General features: G+C 32.6%; 1 long non-coding RNA gene across 1 annotated transcript; it reads left to right on the top strand.

Moving 5' to 3' along the window:
- Positions 1-3,830: 3,830 nt before the first annotated feature.
- On the top strand, positions 3,831-12,835 carry LOC116216673. Its single transcript, XR_004159925.1, has 3 exons — positions 3,831-4,771; positions 5,258-5,324; positions 12,675-12,835. It is a non-coding gene; the product is annotated as an uncharacterized LOC116216673 (long non-coding RNA).
- Positions 12,836-13,548: the final 713 nt, after the last annotated feature.

Here is a 13,548-nt window from a genome sequence, read left to right on the forward strand (position 1 = left end):
AGGATGAGTACCTAAATGGATCAGATACATTTATAGTGGCTGGAGGGAGAAATATTAAAACTTTACAACTTATCTCTCCCCCAAATCCTGTACTGCAAAATAACTGAAATTCATTTGACTCTTTTGAATGGGATGGTAGAAAAGTCATAGAAATATACACCACTGTCTGAGTGGTAGTTTGTTTGTTTTTTTTTTAAGTAAAGTGCATTAGCCACATTTCTGATGAAAAGGCTTGGACTATCCCTCCAGAAGACTTACTAAGAGAATACTTAGTCATTAACTATGCTTTTTTAAAAGCCAAACACTTCTTGCCTAGAATCTCATCAAATTTCAAAATCAATTAAACTCATTAAAACATCTCAGGGTATTTTCTTAATTTTTCTCTTAACACAGTAGTAGCTTAGATGCTGCTCCGTTTTATAAACATTTTCAGTTGGATTATTTGGTTTCCCTTGCTGAAAGAAATCAGTGTGAAACATCTTTTCTTCGAAATAATACTGTATGAAGAGATTTGTTTTGTTTTTCTCCAGTAGTTATTTACCAAGCCATAGATACGACAAAGCTAAAGAAACATGTCAGCTTATTCTATGTATCAACCTACTGCATTGTTTATAGTTAAGTCTTTTTCTGTGTCTTAGAACAACCCCAGACATCAAATATGCATTATGTTTCAAATTAGTCAACGCTGCTGAATATTCATGTTGTCCTATCAACCACAAAGTAAATCTGAACTTTTTTTGTCAGTGAAAGTGTATGCCACTGCTATATTAATTGTAGAATCTACTCCACAAATATCTTCAAGCAAGTTCTGACCTCTGTCTGAGAAAATGCAGGGACAATAAATGACTACAAATATATAGCAGAAGCCCATAGCTATGAAAGAATATATTGTTGATGTATCCTTGAAGTAAGATATCTGCAGGGCAGAACATAATGGGAAGCTACAAGTATAGTGATCTACGGAGCAGCACATCCAGTCCAAAAAGACCAGTATCTGTTGCAGTATAGAGCTTGAACAACTTCTGTACATCAACTTGCTTTGTTGACATCTTATAAGCTGATTACTCAGAAAATGTAATGAAATTGTGGGCCCGTGATGAGTGAAATGTCAATTTCTTTATGGGGATAGTCACGTGCAGATTCCTCTGCAAAAAAAGGGGAAAATGTGCAGGCAGTAGCCTAGGATGTAACATTTCCTGACAGAAGAGATTTTTGAAATGTGGTCTCTCAAAAGTAGACAACATTGCAAGTGCCAAAGGCAAATAACGATATGTTACTTTGTCTTCATCATTCGACCTAAATTCATTCTTACATGATTCTTTTCAAACTTGCTCTTTTATTTTACGCATTGGTTCATTTGCCTGAATGTAATAGATATTTTATACTATATGAAAGCATACTTTTCTATTTTTTCGATTGAGGGATTTCTTAATTTTTCAGGATGAGAATTTAAAAACAATAATCCTTTATCTTTGATTTTATTTATTATACAAACCTGAGAACCTATTTTGGATTTCCAACAAATCTGGATTTTTAAATCATATTTGTCCACACATGGCATTAATTTAACTTTATCTTGCCTCCCTGCAACACAGCAACAGATGTTGAATACTTCTGCTTTTTAATACATTTCTGATCTCATGAAGATTCTTTTCAGGAATAGACAGAAATATGTTTTTAAGCTACAGCTCATTTACAGAATTGTCTCTGATGAAGTTTTTTTTTGTTGTTAACAAAATGGATTTAATTCCTTTTTCAAATATTTATTTTCTGAATTTGAAGGGAATTTGCATTGGGAAATAATGTAATGCTTAAAAGTCATCTTTTTTGTTCATGCAATTAAAGTAGACATGGGACTAGAATGCTGACCTAAATTCATCAGTTCAATTGCTACAGCGTATTTTAACTTCTTACAGATGTACTCTTGAAATGGTTAACCCTTACTGTCTATCTTCACTAACATGACCTTATCTCTTCAGATTCTGATTTTTAACGTGGATATTTTAAAAAATTGTTGAAAGGTTGTATTTTCTTATACACTTGAGACAATTTCAAAGGAGGTATTTGCCAAGTCTCATCAATACAAGTGGACCGATTTGTTTGATGTTACCAAGTCAAAATAACTGTAATCCATCTGAATCACTCAGGTGAGACCTTCATACAGCTGGTTTATATTAGACATAGCAGTACAAAAGAGCTGGAATTTATTATTGAATCTGACCTCATATTTATTAATAATTTTTGTGGTACAAAGAATATGTTATATGGGTATGTAACAGCAAATAGATACATATGCAGATACTTGTTCAAATGCTATATGAATTATCTGTTATGGATAAAAAAAAATAAGAGATTCACTATGTTATTGACTAACTTGAATTAATAGCATCAGGGAAGAGAGTCATATCCCTCCCATAATCACATATTTTCTCATGCATAACTAATGATGCTTAAGAAAAAGTATGGGGAGTGACCATTCTGTATCCAAAATAAAGAGAAAAATATTGTGCATCATACAAACTTTACAAACTTATACAATTAAGATAGGGAAGGTTTTGCTCTGAATTTTTTTCTATATATATGTGTGCAAAGTGCTTATAAATATCCATCTCAGGAAGTTGTCACTAATGACATAAACCTTTGAATTAATTTTACAGTATTGGGAAAATAATTTTTTATGCAATTATTAAAACATAATTATGTTATGTTGTTCCACTAATATTCATCTAAAATGTTATTTAGACATCTTGAAGCAGATTCACCAGTTCTTTGTGTCTTCTCAGGACATTTACATTCTTGAATGGGACTTGGGGATGGTTGTAAAATGCTCTGATTACTACACACATAGAAAGAAAAAGTAAGAAAGAAACCAAAAGAGAAAAAAAGCTAAAAAATGAAGATGGAAAAGAAAACTTCAAAAAATGCTACAAAAACATTAATATCACTCTACCTGAGGGTTTTAAATTTTGAAGTTAAATTTAGTTCTGAACTGGAAAACTAAAGTTAATATAAATAGTCTTCTGTTTCCCATTTCAGTCTATAACTGTCTGAAGTTTGCTCTTAAACCTTAGGTAAAGTTCATCATTTTGCTTTTCTTAAAGTAGTAAAATTCAGCTTCGTCAAAGAGCATGCTTAAAACTGTATCATTTGCATAGAACTGTTTAGGAAAGGGTATTGTTTAGGGTTTACTGTTTAGGGTAGGAAATTGTAGAAAGGGTAAACAGAATTCTACAGAATGAATATTTTTAATCTGGATTTTTTTTTAACTCAATGGATGGTTAGCTAGCTGGCCATTGATGTTGTAGTTTACAAGTTATCTACAAAAAAACTTTGTGGAAGAATTAAACATGATGACAGTATCTTGCCAACATGCATCCCATGGGCAGTCTTCTGTTGCAATCTATTCCACTACTGTAAGGCACAGCCACATCAGTTGTGTGTGCCACTCATTGCAGAACAATTTGTATTTTTGGATCAACGGTGAATATAAACTAAGCAAAAAAACTCATATCTCAAAAGTAAAAAAAAAGTCTATTTTTTACTATTTCCTATTCTAGTTTTTCAGTTGAAAATAATAACTTTTTTAAACTTTATAAGAAAATGAGATGCTTGAAAATATTTCTACTACAGATGTTCTTGGTTTTTTTTTTACTTGTGAAGGCTTGAGATAGAACTGTCACATCCAGTGAATAGTATGCTAATGTGAGAACCGTGCTCATCTGAAAACACAGAATTAGTACTGTCCATTTAAATAGGAAAAAAAGAAAAGAAAAGAAGAAAAGAAAAGAAAAGAAGAAAAAGAAAAAGAAAAGAAAAGAAAAGAAAAGAAAAGAAAAGAAAAGAAAAGAAAAGAAAAGAAAAGAAAAGAAAAGAAAAGAAAAGAAAAAGAAGACAGAGAGAAACTAGGGAAAACTAGCTCAGAATATTGAGTGGGAAGGTTTGCATTGGGTTTTGCATTGGGTTTAGCTAGACAAATGTTTTTTGTTCTATTTCTTTAAAACAGATATAATATTCAGAGGCCATTTGCTTTAGAGAGGGAATTAATCCATGTAAGACTGAAGACTTATTTGATTATCTTATTCAGACATTTTCACTGACTTTATATTGTTGAAACAGCCTCAGTGGCCATGTTTGTACTAAACAGATAGTACAACAAACAACAAACAGATAGTTTGTACTAAACAGATAAAACGTTATTGGGGTATATGCCCCTTTTGTTTAAGTAGTATCCCCTACACTGGCATGCTGTTTTATTTTTCCATGTCTCCCAGCCAACAACAGCTCTTGATTTGGGGAACTATACATGCAACTGTCCATCCCCAGCAGGTTGTTTCAATGGGACCACTCCAGTTGAAGGGTAAATTTTTGTGATGGTTTAGTAAATGAAATCTATTACTTAGCCTCAGAGTCTAAGAACATTTCCTAATTGGTTGGGTCTAAGAACGGTTCCTAATTGGTTTTATTTGGCAGTAGAGTGACTAGAGAGGCATATTTAGAAACTGTCATCAGTGGAAAGCTCTGCTGGAAAAACTTCCTTTTCAGCCACTCTTATCCTGGCCTATAAGTCACAGAAAGAAATAAACTACTGCATGATGATTCTGAGATATCTGAGATGAATAAGAACATAGAACATAGTATAGTATCTGAGAAAAGAATAATGTCTGATTTTTTTATTCATCACTTTTTTTTTTTTTCATGGCATCTTTCAGATGGAATGGATAGATTTCCTAGAACTACAACTTATTCTCAACTGAAATTTACCTGGTGTAGAGTAAGTATTATTAAAAGCAGAAACGGTGTTTACTTATAGCACTTGAAAAATAGCTTTTTTCTTTATACCAAAATAATTATTTTCTCCATCTTATTTGCATGATACTGGGGAAGAAAGAAAGACAGTGACAGGTACAATCAGAGGTAAATTTCATATATAATTCTTTCAAGAAGGATTGATTAGCTGTACTGGTGTTTTACAATTTTATTTTTGTCTACCATTAAAATAATTATTTATTTTATTTTTTCTATTTTATTTTTTCTACAAAGCAAGGTGATAGCAAAGAGGTAAAGTATAGGAATGAAAAATAAAATCTGAGAATTCTTCAGTCATTTTTAAAGAAAAATATTTCAAAATTAAAGGACTTAAAATTCATTTATGAATAGTTTTTCAAATAGTTTGTGAAACTTTTTTTTTTTAATTATTTCAAAAACAGTATTTCATTGTAGTAAACTAATTACAAGAATTTCTTTTCTGTCTTGATAGCAATGCAGATCAACCACAGGAAAGACATCTTCAGAAAATAATCTGAAAGGCAACCTCTTTATGACAAGTAAGAGTAATCTTTCATGATTAAATGATATCTCTTCTGTTTAAATATTGTAAGAGGTATTATTTTTTATCTCACTGGGCAGTAAATACAAATCTTGGAGGACAATGTTTAACTTGCTTCTATTTTCAGATGCACAGTGAATTGAGTAGCAGCATTCAAAACCCAGGAATTGGCCCTGCCCTAAAGAATCATTGAGGCTGTGTTTAATGAATATCTGGCAGGATTGAGGAGAATAATAGCTGACCAAGAAGACAGATAGCTTGGTTAGGAAGAGCTCATGCTCTAACTCTGAGATTTCCCATCACTAAAAATCCTTAACAGTGAATTAATTAAACAGTAATACCAGGGTGATGATTTTAACTATTTACTTCACCTGCCTCAAAAGGCAATGAAATAAAAGTCCTACTTTAAAATTTACATGTTGGTGTGTGAAATTTTATTTGCCTTTATTAATAAGTGCTTAAGGTTAATTTCTTGTCAGGGATCATAATTTTATCCATTCCTTGTGGATAAAAGTACATAACTCAGTGCTTGCAGGCTTATGTTTAGAGGCCAAAAAATTTCAGCAGTGGAAGGGTGTCTACTTCTATGTTATTGATAGAGTACTTTGATTATGTCACCGAAAGAAGTGTGTTTTAATAATCTATATAATTACTGAACAAGTGAGAATTAAATTTTACCGTAAAGAGACATCTGTTCTAATGCATAAAGTGGCAAAATACTCACTGGGTTGAATGTACAAATTTGATCATCTGGAACTTCTAGGAAAGATTTCCAGCTGATTAACCCAGAGATCTTACCTTCACGTATTGGTGTTGTATAGATTAACCAAAATCCCAGCTAATGTTAGGTATTAAAGCCAATAATTGCAAGTTAAGTGGAAGATGAATGAACCTAATCACAAACAGAAGACAGTGTTCCTGGTATTGTCTTAGTAACTGAGTCTGATCATTTAATTCAAATCATGATGTCAGCAGCAAGCCTCAGCTTCCTTTCCCCAAACTTCTATCCAGTGACACTTCTGCACTTCATTTTATTAGCTTTCTGAGGCTTTTATTCTATTTCTCAGGTTGAGAAGGTGACCTTAGTACTAATCACTGTTAATGACATGTGTTGTTTGTTTTTTTTAATTGCCAAGGAAACATAAATAGCAAAATATGTGGCATGTTAATGTATCCCTTTGCAATCCAGAACAATAAGACCCTAATGTGCCATGCAAATTTAGAGTGAGATCGCTGGGTAATTGGGTACATATGGTGATCCTAAAAGAAAAAGTTCCTATGGAGAATAATTAAAAAGGCCTTTTAAAAATTATTTTTGCTGCTTAGATATTAGTTTTAGATGTAAGGAGGGATTTACTTTTCCTTGCCAGATGTATTGTCATTTTATACTCTGCAAATTTGTGGTTTTAGGAGGCTATCATTAAAATAAGTCTTGATTTCAGAATGAAGGCCTCAACTTTTATAGGACTGTCCCATCCATATCTGCATCCCTTTTCTCAGTGAATGTTCTGTGAAAGAAAAAGGAAGGCAATTAAAACAAGCCAAAAGTCAGCTGTTAGATTAGAGTTGCAAATCTTTTGTACTGCTATGAGAATAAAAGAATAGTTAAGTGACCTTGTCTTTAGTACCCAATTTCATTCTACCCAGATGAAGAACACAACTGCAGGTCATACCAGTTAAGGACTGAATCACCTGGAACTGCGCTGTCCCCTCCACTCTCTGTAACAGATGCCTGTTTTTATGTGAGTGATTGCACTGACAGTTAAGAGAGATGAACTTAGGCCTCACTTCTCCACATTTTTCATCTATTAGTGATAATTCATAATGCAGAGTTGTTTGATGCTTTATTAATACACAAGCATGTATGAAAATGTCCATTAAAAATTGCTAAAAAGTATTATTCATAATTGTGATTACTGGGACAAATACTGATATCATACTGTGAAACAAGTAAACAATATTTTAATCTGGACAAAGCCCAGTAACATTATTACAGCTCTAATTGCTAGATTTAGACATTGGGAATGACCTTTTCAACCCAGAGGCCAGAACTTCTTTACATGTCAAATGTGCTCTCAGAGGAAATCCTGTATATCATGAAAAGTCCCAGCTTGAAGAACTGAAAATGTAGTACTCAGTTTCATTCTTAATTTTTTGATGTTGGGTTTTTCATCATGAATAATATGTTCAGAGGATTATAGAGGTGATCTGAACTGTGGCTTATGTAAAACTGAGCAGGTTTACACTGAGGTGGAATGATGTTGCTCTTTGTTATGCTCTTTAGGAAATGACTGAATGGGAAACAAGTAAACAGGTACATCTTTTTTTGAACCATTGACAAAAAGGCAAAAAAAAAAATTATTTCCTTTCGCAAGTAGGAGGTCATGTTTATACGTTTATATATCCTTCATATTGTCAATGAGATGATAGTGGGGAAAGTCTATTTTGATTTGTCTTTCCTAAACTCAGTGAAATTTTACAACATAGTATTGAGATCTAAGACACTCAAATCAGTCAGATATAAGTCAGCTTTTGAAGATATATGTGTACGGAAAACTAGTTCAGCTAGTCCTCTACCTAAATGTATTCTGAAAAGTCTGGAGAAAGTTTTATTGAGTTTTAAAATAAAGAAGTGGAAGTTTGAACAAGGAGAACACATCTTCATTTGAATTTGAAAGTATCAAAGAAGTAGACCATAGAAGTATCTGCATACCCACAAGCAGTCACATAAGAATCTGTATGTACTAGTAGAATACTTATTTCCAAGAATTCTTTCCTCAAGTATAGCATTTTTAGAACAGAAATGAATCAAAGAGAGCTGAACTATCAGAACCAAAGTCCTTTTTAGTTACCAGTGCCGAGGGATATGTTATGGATGAACTTGTTAAGCAGAGTATAAATAACAGTATTTTTTCTGGCTTTCTTTCTCATGTGAGATCACAAGCTCTTTGTGAGAGCTACTAAACAGATGGAGCTCCATTAACATGGAGCAGGCCCTGTGAGCTAGCTGTGTTTTAATTAGATTTATACAACTTTCATGATACACAGAGTAGCCTCTAATGCTGCCCAAAGAAACCTCAGGACCATCAAAAGTGCTTCACAAGAAATTAATTTCTAATGTTAAATTTTATTAGGTAAATAACAATGCTTCATAAAATAAAACAGAGCTTCATAGAAAAGGTAAACAGAACCTTTCACTGGAATTAGTTTTCAAGCAATTTCCTGAGCTTGATCTTTACAAAAATTGGAAGCAAAACATCACATTAGGTGGAAGTAACTGAAGCTTCTAATCCTTCTGTTTTTTGTTTTTTCTGTTTAAACACTCTAATCTTTTATTGTTGTTGTTACTGTTGTTGCTACTTGTCTTAAAAATACTTTCTTCATTATTCATTATTATTGTTGTTATTATTTATTATTATTATTATTATTCATTAGTGCAATGTTTAATTTATTATCCTTCAGCCGTAGTTCTTTTCTGGAATTGTCATCATATTTAAGAGTTGAAGAGAACATCACTCATACTTAATACTACTAATAAACTGACTTTCTAAAGTAAATATTACTAACTTTTAACAACACATTATATTCTTTACAGTTGCTAGCTGGCCAAGAATTTTTACAGCTGCATTATCTGTCTGACAAAGAAACAAAAATTATATTTCATTTTCAATAAGTACCTCATTTTTCTATCTACATCTACATCATATCCTCTGTTTAGGAAATAGTAATGATTGAATGGCTTGAAGTGTCTTTTGCTTCAATTACATTACATGCAAAATCCTATGATATGGCTTCAAGTAAGATAAATAATTGGTTCTCTATAACCTGTGAAACAATTTGAACATAGTGCACCATAAATAACTTGTGTACATTCACAAAGTAAGGTCATGGTTGCCTTAATTCCTAAATAAATTTATTTTGAAAATTTTGAAAACCCTTTATTGTGTATCAAAAAGTTGAAAGATTTCTCAAAGGAGTACCAACCTATCACAGCAACAACATTTTAAAAGTCATATACATACACATATATGCATTTATATATATCTATATTTTTTCTGCAAATTTAGCATGTTAAGACATTCATAGATAGGCATATGACACTGAAATTGTCTAGAAACATGTTATTTTGCATGGTTTCTTGCAAGTATCTTTCAACAAGAACATTTAATGTCATATCCTTTTGAAAAGACTGATATAAAGTAGGATTATTAACTCCAACTGCAAATGAAGAACAAGGGCATGAGCATGGATTAGTTATGTTTTCACAACAGTCCATTTGTTTTTTTTTTTTTTCTTCCACTTTTCAACTATGAAATAGTTGTGTTTCATGCTTAGGTAGGTAGACTTGAATGAATTTCATACAGGTATGTATTGATTTTTTTTTTCTTTTTTTTTGAGTTCATGTAAAGACAAAAAGAATAAGTTGATAAGTTGCAAATGCTAGTAGTAAGAATAAAAAATAAGAAAAGTGATATCACTTTTGATGACTGTTAGGGTGTTATCTGTATTCGCAATAAAGAACTTTTTCACTCTTCACTAACCTGAAGAAAGAAAAATTTTAGAATAAGGCCCCAAATAATTGGCAGTTAATGAGAATATGAGAGCTTTCTTTCCACAGCTGGAGAGAAAATAAGTTCCCTAAAAAATAAGACTGAGATGCTGAGATGCTGTCTGGAAGGACAGAGCTTCTCAGTGGAAGATTCATCATAAACTTAAGAGATTTCAAATAAATTAACCCTTGTGGAAACATTAAATTTTAATATATTATCATCAGAAATCACATGTAAGATAAGGTAGAAAAAGAATGGTGCTTTCTAGCACAATCAGTTCAGACTAGTATGGAAATGAAATTTTGAAAATTCCTATATTGTCACTGTGGTAACTAGATGAATGCGCTTCAGGTGAGGTTCAAGCTGGATGTTAAGGAAAATTCTCAGAAAAGGTGATAAGACATTGGAACAAGCTGCCCAAGGATGTGGTGGAGTCACTATCCCTAGACTTGTTCAAGAAATGGGTAGATATGGCATTAAGGGACATGGTTTGATGGGCACAGTATTCTGTATGGTAGATATTGCTCTTCAAGTTCACTGTGCTGAACTACTGTTAATCATAGGGAACCTTTAAAACCTATCGCTGTCTCAAAGCAATACTTATTAGTCAGCAGATTGGTTGTGATATTCCTGTTCTCAATGATTAGTATTTTAATATTTCAATGGCTTTCCTGTCCATGCAACATTTATTATCTTCTGTCAAGATAATAAATACAGTCTTTTCCTAGATAGGAAGCACAAAAATATTCACAAAGTCAAACAATGATTGAAAAACTTTGTATAATTAATGTCTTATTAAATAGAAGTACAACCCCCAAAACACATAAGCAGCATTCCACATTTGAATGGAAGATCTAAACAATTTATTACCTTGTTATGCTATACAGCATGATTTTTCTCAATGGTAAGAAAGTTTGAGTTTCCAGAAAACACTAATTAAATGGTGGAGCACAATAATTTAATGGTTTTACAATGATAGGCAATGATGTAGCATATGATAGTGGTCCTATTTTCTAACCTTTTGGCTGATGCTGTCAGTCTTATAAAGAACATTTACAGAATAAAAACAGAAGATATAAAATTGTATTTTTCTTTTATGGATAAACCAGACCACAAATGATTATTGGCTTGTCAAATTATGATAATATAATCCAGAAATTAGCAGAAAAACTGAAAGCAGAAAGTTGTTTTTGTGTCATTATTAACATTATTATTATTATTAACATTATTGTTGTATCATTATTATTATTATTATTTGTGTCATAATTATTATCATAATTAAACTGGATATGTATGTAGAAAAGACTGGATATGTAACAGTAGCAAAATAATATTAATGCCATACAAATATATTTTGTAGAACTCCTTACAGAGCTGTTTTTTCCTCTGATTGTCACTGTCATGACCATGAGAGCATTAGCAAGCATTACTGACCCTACTGGGTTTGATGCAACAGGCATGACATGGCATGGTGTAGCATGGCAGAGGAAATCTGACCCCAGGGAAATCTATGCAAGACCCCAGCAGTGAGCTGGGACAGGGACTGAAGGTCAATGGCTGAGCTCAGATGAAACCTGTGGGCAGGACTGTGTGTAGAATATCTGGGTGAGGCTAGTCAGGACCATTAATGCTCATTAATGAACACTTAGCACCCTGTCAATCACTTTCTCCTTCACAGTTATGCATCTTGACACAAAAAGGTGAACTAATAAAGAGATAACTGACAGGTGTTCTTTTCTTTCTTTCTCTTATTTAATTTCTAAAAAATAAGCTGTTATCAGAAATATTAATCTCATTTAATCTGCAACACAACCCAACAATTAGGTTAAACTCAACAGGCTAATCTTCTAATTTCTGTATGGGTTTGTATGACAGAGCTGCTTCTACAACAGAATGGAAACCAAATCTGATCTGATCTGTAATGTCTGACCAGTTGGGAAGCAGTATGCTGATTTTTTCTGTCATTTTTCCAGAAATGAATAAGTGATCATGTGGAATCAGGTTCTCATTCTCTCTCTCTCATTCTCTCTCATTCTCTCTCTCCCTCTCATTCTCTCTCTCTCTCTCTCTCTCTCTCTCTCTCTCTCTCTCTCTCTCTCTCTCTCTCTCTCTCTTTCTCTCTTTCTCTCTCTCTCTCTCTTTCTCCCTTTTTAAGTAATAAAATAATTCAGTATCTTTTCTTTTTTTTTCCTTGAGGAAGTAAACGTATTGATGAAGCACTTCAAACAATGCTAATCAACAATGTGAGAAGTCTGCAAGAAAAGACATTGACAGGAGAAGCTCTATTACTAATTTATTTGTCTTTTTATGGTTCAGTTAAGGGAATATCTTAAGGAGTAAAGCATATGTCAGTGTTGTCAGATGTTACATGGTAGCTGTCAGAGTTTTGAATGATGTACAAGGACTACCTGCTCATGTTTGCCCTTCCTTTCTGTTGAGGGCACGCAGGTAAGACAGCTTGTTGGTAATTTTTATTTAAAACTTTCAGTATCTGCAGCCACTCTTTTATTGAAAATTCTGACAAGGAGAGATTCCATTCCTGGAGATTTCCAAGATTTTCAATGCAAAAATGTAGTCACTTAAACAAGGTAACAAGGTTTTCCTCTGGGATTAGAACACTCTTCACATTCTTTTTCTAATGGCTTGTGATCTCATGATCTCAGATGTAACTATTTATATTTTAATATATTAAACGCCTCTGAAAAGCTTGAGCTCAGGAATGAAAACCATAGAAATTAGGGGTGCAGTGCCAGACCAAGTGTTTTATGTTTGTTTGTTTGTTTTTTATTTTGTTATAGATACATTCCACTTTACCTGGAAGAGCTCAACTCATTTTGAAGACCTCTATTCAGAAAATAACTGTAAACTATCTGTGCAAGGAGGTATGGCTGTCACACAATAATTTTTCAGCCATATGATTTGAAATTATATATCAACATCTTGATTAAAAAAAAAAAAAGAAGCAAAATTACTTTTTAATGTGCAAAATCAGATAACATCTTTAAACATAAATTGTAAAATGGCAATATTTAATTTTTAAGGAAATGTAATAAGAAGTAAGAACAAGAAATTTTTGAAGAGGTAAAGTATTCTTATGTTAGGAAGCCCAACTATCTTTTTTGCTGAGCAGTTCAACTTTTGAGAAAAATTTCACTTGTGCCAGGGAAGGAGAGAAGCTTATACTGAGATGTTGAAGTGATACATTTCCATTTAGAAAGTTATTCAGAAAATACAGAAAAATTTTGGCACATTTGGCTATTTCTCCAGTATTGTGAATCCCTGTGAATCCTAGGCTTTAAAGGAAATGTCTACATATTGAAAAATATGTTAAAATATTTTTCCCTACTTACGTAGTTTAATTTGGAACAGAAATTCTATTTTCCATTTTTTTTTTCACCCCTGTGGTCTATCTTTCCATTCTGTATTTATATCTGATTCCACTCTGGTTAGTAAAAGTCAGTGGAGGAGAATGTGAATGGGAGTAATCATGTTTCTCTTAGACTACTATTTTACTTATCAAATATTACAAATGCCAGTGTTTTGCTGAAAAAATAAAAATTATTGCTTTCCCTGGTGTGAAAATCAGTTTCTAATGTAACCATAGAAGCCTCTGTCTCTGCTGTAACTTTTTGTTTTATTCCCTCCATGCACCCCCTACCACTCTTTCCCCAC

This window comes from Meleagris gallopavo, chromosome 5 (genome assembly GCF_000146605.3).
Source record: "Meleagris gallopavo isolate NT-WF06-2002-E0010 breed Aviagen turkey brand Nicholas breeding stock chromosome 5, Turkey_5.1, whole genome shotgun sequence".
NCBI lineage: Eukaryota > Metazoa > Chordata > Aves > Galliformes > Phasianidae > Meleagris > Meleagris gallopavo.